Source organism: Phaseolus vulgaris, chromosome 9 (genome assembly GCF_000499845.2).
Source record: "Phaseolus vulgaris cultivar G19833 chromosome 9, P. vulgaris v2.0, whole genome shotgun sequence".
Lineage (NCBI taxonomy): Eukaryota > Viridiplantae > Streptophyta > Magnoliopsida > Fabales > Fabaceae > Phaseolus > Phaseolus vulgaris.
Genome location: NC_023751.2, coordinates 83573 through 91747, shown reverse-complemented (window position 1 = coordinate 91747; position 8175 = coordinate 83573). Strand labels below are relative to the sequence as shown.

Below are 8175 nucleotides of genomic sequence, written 5' to 3'. Positions count from 1 at the left end.
TTACTGAGGAAGTCTCCTTCAGCAAAGTTGAGGTGGCCCAGGGGTATAGCTTCTTGTAGTCTGGAGAGGCGATGGAGGCTCCTCCAGCGACTGGTGGAGTAGCCTGAGCGGGGTTGGGGCGAGAGGTTGCAGGCCTCTCAGCCTGGGAAGAGGGAGCACCAGGTGCTCGCGGTGGGTTATGAGCTTGAGATGGAGGGTTTCGCAACAAGGGAGGAGGATTCGCGGTGGTCTTTGTTCGAGCCATCGCAGGAACTGCAAAGGAAAAAGGAAAAGAAAGGTGAGCGAAGGTTGCAAAGGTCGACTTGATTGCGAATGAAGGATGAAAAACGAACGAACGAAGGTTCGTTGTGATGAAAGAAATGGAAGGCGGAGCCCTAAGTTACGAAAGGGGAGAAGAAGAAGAAACAACCCACAGCGTATGCACCAGACAGTTAATGGATGATGCGAATCGGTTAAAATGCAGCAAACATCAACAGAAGAAGTAAAAGAAGTACCTTTCGATGATCAGACAAACGCTGAAGGGAGTTGGGGATTGAGAGGAGTTGAAGAGCGTCGTGGGTTTGCAGAGGAAGTTCAGAGCGTTTGAGAAGGCAAAGAGATGATGGAACAGTAAAAATGAAATGGGTTTAAGGGTTTTTCAAATGATTTTTGGAAGCGTAAACGACAACTAAAGATAACCGTTGATGAAGCCACGTGTCAGGCGATTGGAAAGGTGTTTGGTGGAGCGTCAGAAAAGCAGAAAGTACGAACGTTTGGAATTATGCGCCGGCGCCACATAGATCGGTAGTGACGTGACTTCTTTAGTCTTTTCGCTGGACAAGTCTTCGCTTAAGACTGGGGGGCTTGTGTACCGCCCTGGTAGTCGGAAGTGATGACGTGGCAGCGAGCTATCATATAGGTGTGTTGAACGGGACACCTGGTTGGCAGAAGGGAAGGAAGTCGGGAGGCTCGAGTAGTCGCCAGTTATTAAGTTGGCGTGCTCCGATCTCTAGCATACCTAAACCGGCGGTCACCGGGTTTGAGATGAAGTCGCCAGATGTGAACCCAGGCGACCAAGTGATTAGAGATCGCCGAAACAAGGACATCGCCGAAGATGAAGTCAGATAGTCATTTCCCAGCTGGCCAGAGGATGAGCTCGGGAGACAGCTTACCTGAACATACACGGTGAAGCAAGTAAAGTAGATCATGAAGGCGGCCGGCGAGACCACAGGGAAGGTGTGTACGAAGGCACCCGAACTCGCCACCCAGGAGAGATCACGCTCCAAGGCAACTATGCACTGAGTTGTGTCATGCATAAGTAACTTAGCCAAAAACCTGAAGAGTAAGAAGTGGCGCCCAAGTCAAGGAAGCTCCAGATGGTGACACGTGTACAGCTGGATGCGAGCCACGTGTCCAGATGTGTAACTGTCACGAGAGAGAAAGTGCACAGGTATATAAGAGATTCTAACGAACTTCTGAAGTACGCACGTTTAGATTGCTTCTTTACGCTTGCGAGTCTTGAGTACGCTGAGAGAGAATTTTGCACGGTTCCTTAGAGTTCTTGAGTTTTCTCTTAGTATTTGGTGGTTCAGTCGCTGACTTGGGCGTCGGAGCGTGATCGGCCGCAGCGGCGCCGTTCTGTCTTTTGCAGGTTCTTGAGGTGAATCGCGGCGAAGGACGGAGGCTAACACGGCGCAGAAGTCGATCCAGGTTTGACGAGGCAAGGCTCTTGCGTCCCGGTCAACAGGTAGGATCCCCTCTAGAGCTCCTCATTTCGCCTTTGTAATTTTTCTTGCAGTTTGAGTGATTCCTACATCCTCAACCTTACTTCCTCTTGAACCCTCATGAATTCCTTTATGCGCTTGTCATTTTGCCTCCTTATTACTTCTATCATTTCTACTGATGATGGAAACCGTCCAGCCTCAAAACTTTCGGCCAAGAAGATAGACGAAGATCGAGCTTTAATGAAGAGTTTGTAAAGTCTTTTTCTTCTTCTTAGCCTTGTAAAAATTGTATAGAGTAGTTAGGAAGTTTTGGGCCTTGTATTTTGGGCCAAAGTAGAGAAAAATGTAAATAGAAAACAAAGTAATGTGTAAAATAGTAAAAGAGGGGTGCAAATAGAAATGTAGGCAAGGAAGACATGAGTCTCCACATGTCTTCTTCTTAATGGAGAGGATTTGCACCAATAAGGTGGTGACACTTGTCACACTCTCATTTGAGAGTTTTTGACAGACTTTATCCTATAAATAGGAGTCTCTTATACATGTATTTCTTTAACTTTGAATTAGTAATGAAATGCTGCCTAATTTTGGCCATTCTACTTGTTCTTAAGTTCTCCCTAGGTTAGTCTCCTTCAAGACTTAGCCTAGACTCTTTCCTAGTGAGTTGGCCTCACCTCTCACTCTCACAAATTCCTACTCCACTTCAATCCATGGAAACTCCTCTTGAGTTTCTTTAATGCTTCCGCTCATCATATCTCCTTCATCATTCATCCAAAGAAGAAATTACAAAGATCACTAATAGAAGAAGAACGTTTTTCCATCATTTGGTATTCAGAGCTATGGTTGTAAGATCTTCTTCTATTTTTTTCTATATTCCGTGTTGTTCATAATGTTCTTGATTGTCTTGAATGTTTACCGATTGATTTTGTGTTTTTTTTGTCTTTTTGTTCGGTTCAAATTAATTGTTCTTACTTGAACCTTCATGTATGTGCTTTTAGGTGTTCTTGTGTTCATGTTCATGTGTGCTTTTGAATTTTTTGAGTTTTCTTCAAATTTGTTTGGTGAAATTTTCATATAATTGAGTCATTTTGATTTTATAATCATATATGTTTTGTCTAGAGTCATGTTTAGTCAAAATTTGTCATAAACTCCATTAGTTGAACTTTTTGAAGTTTTTTTTCAAATATCTTCATAGATTAGAGCTCTTGAGTGCTTTTGATTTTCATTTTTGAGTTCATAAATTGCTACTAGATCATTAGCAATTTTCTTTAAAGTTAGGTTTCCATTATCATCTTCTCCAAAATTCATTTTCGAAAATTCTCGAAAATTTTCCGAAAATATTTCGTGGTTCAAAAACCATTTCAGTGGTGTGCACAGTAATCTGGCCAGTTCTTGCGGAATCTTGGAAATTGTGGTGGTACAGTGAATCCAGAGGTACGAATAGCAGATCTGGTTTAGGTTTCTCGGACTTTATTCTTGAAAATTTTCTCTGCGATTTGCATTGTTGTTCTTCATCTTCTGCATCATTTTTCTTCTTCGGCTTCATTTTGAATCGGTGTGCGAAGATTGATCAAAGAATAGTAACGGTGCAAAACGGAGGTTTGTGATTTCCGATGACCTAAATCGGAATCGCGCGCGGAGGAATTGTGAACGGAGGAATCGCAAACGACAGTGGCGTTTTCCAGTGGAATCGGTGAACGGAGAAGTCGACCGGAGAAATCTGTTTGAATCACGATCGAGTTGGTTTGGTGAATCGAAAATCGAAGAATTAAAACAGTGAAGAATGAATTTATTCATGTAAGTTCTTCTTCGCTTCACTTCCGATTCTGAAGATTTGTGATTCTGCTTTTGCGTTCATCTGGTTCTTCATTTCTTTTTGGAGCGATTTTGGAAATCTATTTTTGGAATCGGTTTCTGTACTGGATTGTTAAAGCATTGAAGCAATTTCTAGAGAGTTATTCCAATTCATAATTTAGCGTTTCTGGAAAATACTTTGTAATTGTTGAGTCAGTTTGATACATTGAAGTGTGCGCGCCAACTGTTTGTTTAAAATATAAAACACTGAAATTGGCATTGGAGTGTGATTGAATTGCAAGAACTGTATTGGTAAATACTTGTTATTGATTTGTGCTAGCTGGAATTGAATTCGCAACTTCCGTATTTGATTCAGAGGTGATTTTTGTGATTAAGTTGCAATTCAAACAAAACAGTTCAGTTCTTTATTGTTGGTGCAGTTTTGCCTACTTCAGTGCAGAATTTATGCATAAGATTGGTTGCATTCACTGGTTAATTGGAAATTGAATTCCTCGTGGTTAGTAGAAATTATAATTTCTGACTTTGGTGCCATGTAGTTGCTGTCTTGGTGCTGAATTTTCTGGTTTAGCTTGTGAAATTGGAAAAGTGAAGCTGTTGGTGAATTTTAAAATTGCAATTGACAATCGTAGGTCTTCATACTAGCTGTTCTGATTCAGATTTGATGACTTGAATTCTCTGCATCATTGATTCAATTTTGAAACTGTGCCTCTGAATTTTACGTCATTTTTTTTTCTTTGGTGCTGCTGTTTGAATCAAATTACTGCTAGGTGCAATTTTCTAACTAGCACAGCGTGAATTTTGAGCAGTAGCAATTGGAGTTGTTTTAGAATTGGTGCAGATTTTTATTTTTCAGCACACCATCTGTTTGATAATTTGACTTCACTTCTAGAATTGGTGCGGGATCTACAGTGCAGAAAATTTATTTGCTTCCAACAATTACTTTTGTAATACATGTGAGCAAAATTTGGGTGCAGCAACAATGTTCACTCAAAGATACATTTGAGAAATTGTGGGACCCACGAAAATAGAATTGAGACAAATAGTGGGTGGTCGTACGTGAACTTGCATCATATGTTCAGATTGAATGACCAATTGAATTAGCCAATTGAATTGAGAAGAACAGTGTAGAAGTTGGGATTCGCATGAAATTGGAGTGAAACAACACGATAACTTGGGCAGCACAATTCTAATTGAAGAATTTTAGTGCAGTAATTTTGGAGGTACGAAAAGCAGGATTACAATTTTTAATTTGGACCAAGCTACATTGGGCAGAACATTTTGGATTTCATGGTCTACTAAGAATTTTCATCATTCTTTGTTTTTCTTTTTGTAATCCAATTCTAGTGCCAATCTTTAGGTGCTTCTTTTGAGTGCCTATTTTCTTGAAAACCTTTAATTTCTTGCTTGTCTTGATTTTATGGATAATCTTTGTGTTTGTCATCTCTAATCTCCTTTGAGTTTCACTCTTCAAATTGAGCTTTTATTGCTTTTATTATTGACCTCTTGAAGTGGAATATACCTTGAATTTGTTCTTTGTGAGAATTGAGCTAACTTCTAGGTAGCATCCTAAGAGAAGGCAAAGGACTTTGCAAGGGGTACTCACCTTTGGAGGACAAACAAGTAAAGGCTTGGAGAGAAACACTTGTGAGAGAAGAGAAGAGAACTTTGAAGATTTTTTTTTAAATTTTGTGTGATTTCAATTGTTTTGTAATTTGGCCATTATCTTTACTTTAGGTGTCTTGGAAGAGCCTTTGGTGTTCTTCCATCTCCTACAAGTTTTCTTTAATTTTCTTATTAGATACACGCTTTAGACGGTGAGTGTGTCTTGAAGGTTCACAAGTGCCTACAAGCCTCACCATTAGGAGTCGTCTAGTTTAAATTTTTGCAATTTAAATTCTTAGATTTTAAAAGCTTTCTTTTAGTTTCTTTCTTTAGAAAACTCTTTGTTTGTGTTGAAGAAGTTTTCATTGGAAGGAGATTTGTGAAGTGCATTGGGATAAGTTCTGGCTAGGAAAGACTTGGTACTTAAGAGTGTCCATTGTGACCCACCTCTCTTTCCTGGGAATTTACCTTATGTGCTAAACTCACTTTCCTTCTTGTGAAAAATCTTTTAAATACAAAGCTTAATATGTCTATGTATACTTCTTGTCATAGTAGAAAGATTTATAATCCTCATTATAAAAAAAAGGAAGGGATGTGTTTTGAGCCTAGAAGTTTATATTATTCTACTGAGTCTGAAGTATACATTCCTTACTTTGATGGAAATAAAAATGTTGAAGCATATTTAGAATGGGAAACAAAAGTTGATCAAATCTTTGAAAAACATCAATTGGATGAATTTAGAAAATTTTCCATGGCTACTCTAAGTTTTCAAGAATATGCTAGGTCTTGGTGGATACAAAGGGAAGCAGATGTTAGAATTGGTAGAAAATCAGAAATATTGAATTGGGATGAATTGAAGATGTGTATGAGAAGAAAGTTTGTTCCACCTTCATATGTGAAAAAGAAAAAGCTTAGAGAAGAAATGAAAGAGCTTGTAGAAAAAGGAAGAAATTTTATATACAGAGAAAAAGAATATGTTAGAAGAGAAAAGGAGTTTAGAGAAAAATTCCAAGCTCTTGTCAGAAAGAAAGAAGAGAATGAGAAAAAGGAAAGTACAAAAAACTCTTTTTTTCGAGTTGAATCAGATATCGATAACATTTTATCTTCTCTAGAAAACCCTTGTGAGGATGTGCTTGAAGAAAAATCTATGTTTGGAGCTGAACCAAATATAGATATAAATATTTCCTCCACAGAAAATACAGAAGAATGTTTGATTGAAAAGGAAGAAGAAGAGGAAACCCACAAAGAAGAAGAGTCTTTTATGACACCCCCTGAAAGCATGGTTGAGAAAGAATCCTTAAAGGGGGATTGCAATACTTTGAACTCTTCTTTTCAATTATATAATGCTCATTCTTCTTCACAAAAATAACAAAAACAACACTTTGTGATGTTGTTGCCTAGCTTGGGCAATAAACAACACAAAGTGAACAAAAATATTTTTGAAATGGGCCTTATGTTTTTCTTTAAAAAGAATTTTAAAGAAAAGGGGACTTATTTTTGTTTAGTTTTCTTTTCTTTTAATTTTCTTCTAAAAAGGAAATTTATCTCATGTTTGTTTGATGTTTATTGCAGATTGACATTTGACCCAGGAGGAAACCATCAAATAAACAGAGGTTGCTGTCATTGAGCATCATTCAGATCTGAGGACAGATCCTTTTCAAGAGGGAGGGGATGATGGAAACCGTCCAGCCTCAAAACTTTCGGCCAAGAAGATAGACGAAGATCGAGCTTTAATGAAGAGTTTGTAAAGTCTTTTTCTTCTTCTTAGCCTTGTAAAAATTGTATAGAGTAGTTAGGAAGTTTTGGGCCTTGTATTTTGGGCCAAAGTAGAGAAAGATGTAAATAGAAAACAAAGTAATGTGTAAAATAGTAAAAGAGGGGTGCAAATAGAAATGTAGGCAAGGAAGACATGAGTCTCCACATGTCTTCTTCTTAATGGAGAGGATTTGCACCAATAAGGTGGTGACACTTGTCACACTCTCATTTGAGAGTTTTTGAGAGACTTTATCCTATAAATAGGAGTCTCTTATACATGTATTTCTTTAACTTTGAATTAGTAATGAAATGCTGCCTAATTTTGGCCATTCTACTTGTTCTTAAGTTCTCCCTAGGTTAGTCTCCTTCAAGACTTAGCCTAGACTCTTTCCTAGTGAGTTGGCATCACCTCTCACTCTCACAAATTCCTACTCCACTTCAATCCATGGAAACTCCTCTTGAGTTTCTTTAATGCTTCCGCTCATCATATCTCCTTCATCATTCATCCAAAGAAGAAATTACAAAGATCACTAATAGAAGAAGAACGTTTTTCCATCAACTGACATTCTAGTTGTGTCTGGCGGTGGGGCTCCATTTATCTCCTCTAGTGCTACTCGTTGTCCCGTTCGCATTCTAACTTGTAACTACTGGTGCAGGAAATTTTTTACCTTTCCCACGATGGACGCCAAAATGTTCCAGACAAAAGGGTTCAACAACCTTAAGCCTTGAACATCTAATGATAGTCAAGAATGAGTGCATACTGATGTGTAAATATGATCCTTTTTGCTGGTGCCTCTTTTGGTATATATTGATAAAATCCACCATATCCTTCCTGATTCTGTCTTGATTGAGTCATTAAGACTAGTCAATTCGAGATTTCCTAACGTATGCCAAAATAACATCGTCTTGTAGAATAGCTCGGAAACCGACTCACTTATTACATAATCGGGTCAAGGCCCATTACCATACACTTCTATATCTATCAAATTTCAATTATATATCTCTTTTCTCAGTCATACTTTTTTCTATTATAAGGTTTAAATTTCACTTTAAGTAATAAATTTGTGTATATATTACTGATTGTTTTTTATTCTTCATTATATTGTTACTTACCAATGTACTTAGATTTCATAATAAAATTGATAGATAACTTTTATTTCTTTACTTTGCAAAAAATAAAAATAAAAATACAAAAGTAGAATATTAATTTTACTTTAATAAGCATCTATTAAGACACAATCTTTCTCAAGCTTGTTGTACCGCCCTGGTAGTCGGGGCTAATGACGTGGCGTCGAGCTATGAC

At 38.0% G+C, this 8175-nt stretch overlaps 1 long non-coding RNA gene across 1 annotated transcript; it reads left to right on the top strand.

Annotated features, from left to right (window-relative positions):
• The first annotated feature begins 2240 nt into the window (after nucleotides 1-2240).
• Nucleotides 2241-7201, top strand: LOC137821091 (uncharacterized). The gene is made up of 2 exons (XR_011082739.1): nucleotides 2241-5159; nucleotides 6690-7201. It is a non-coding gene; the product is annotated as an uncharacterized lncRNA (long non-coding RNA).
• The last annotated feature ends 974 nt before the right edge of the window (nucleotides 7202-8175 follow it).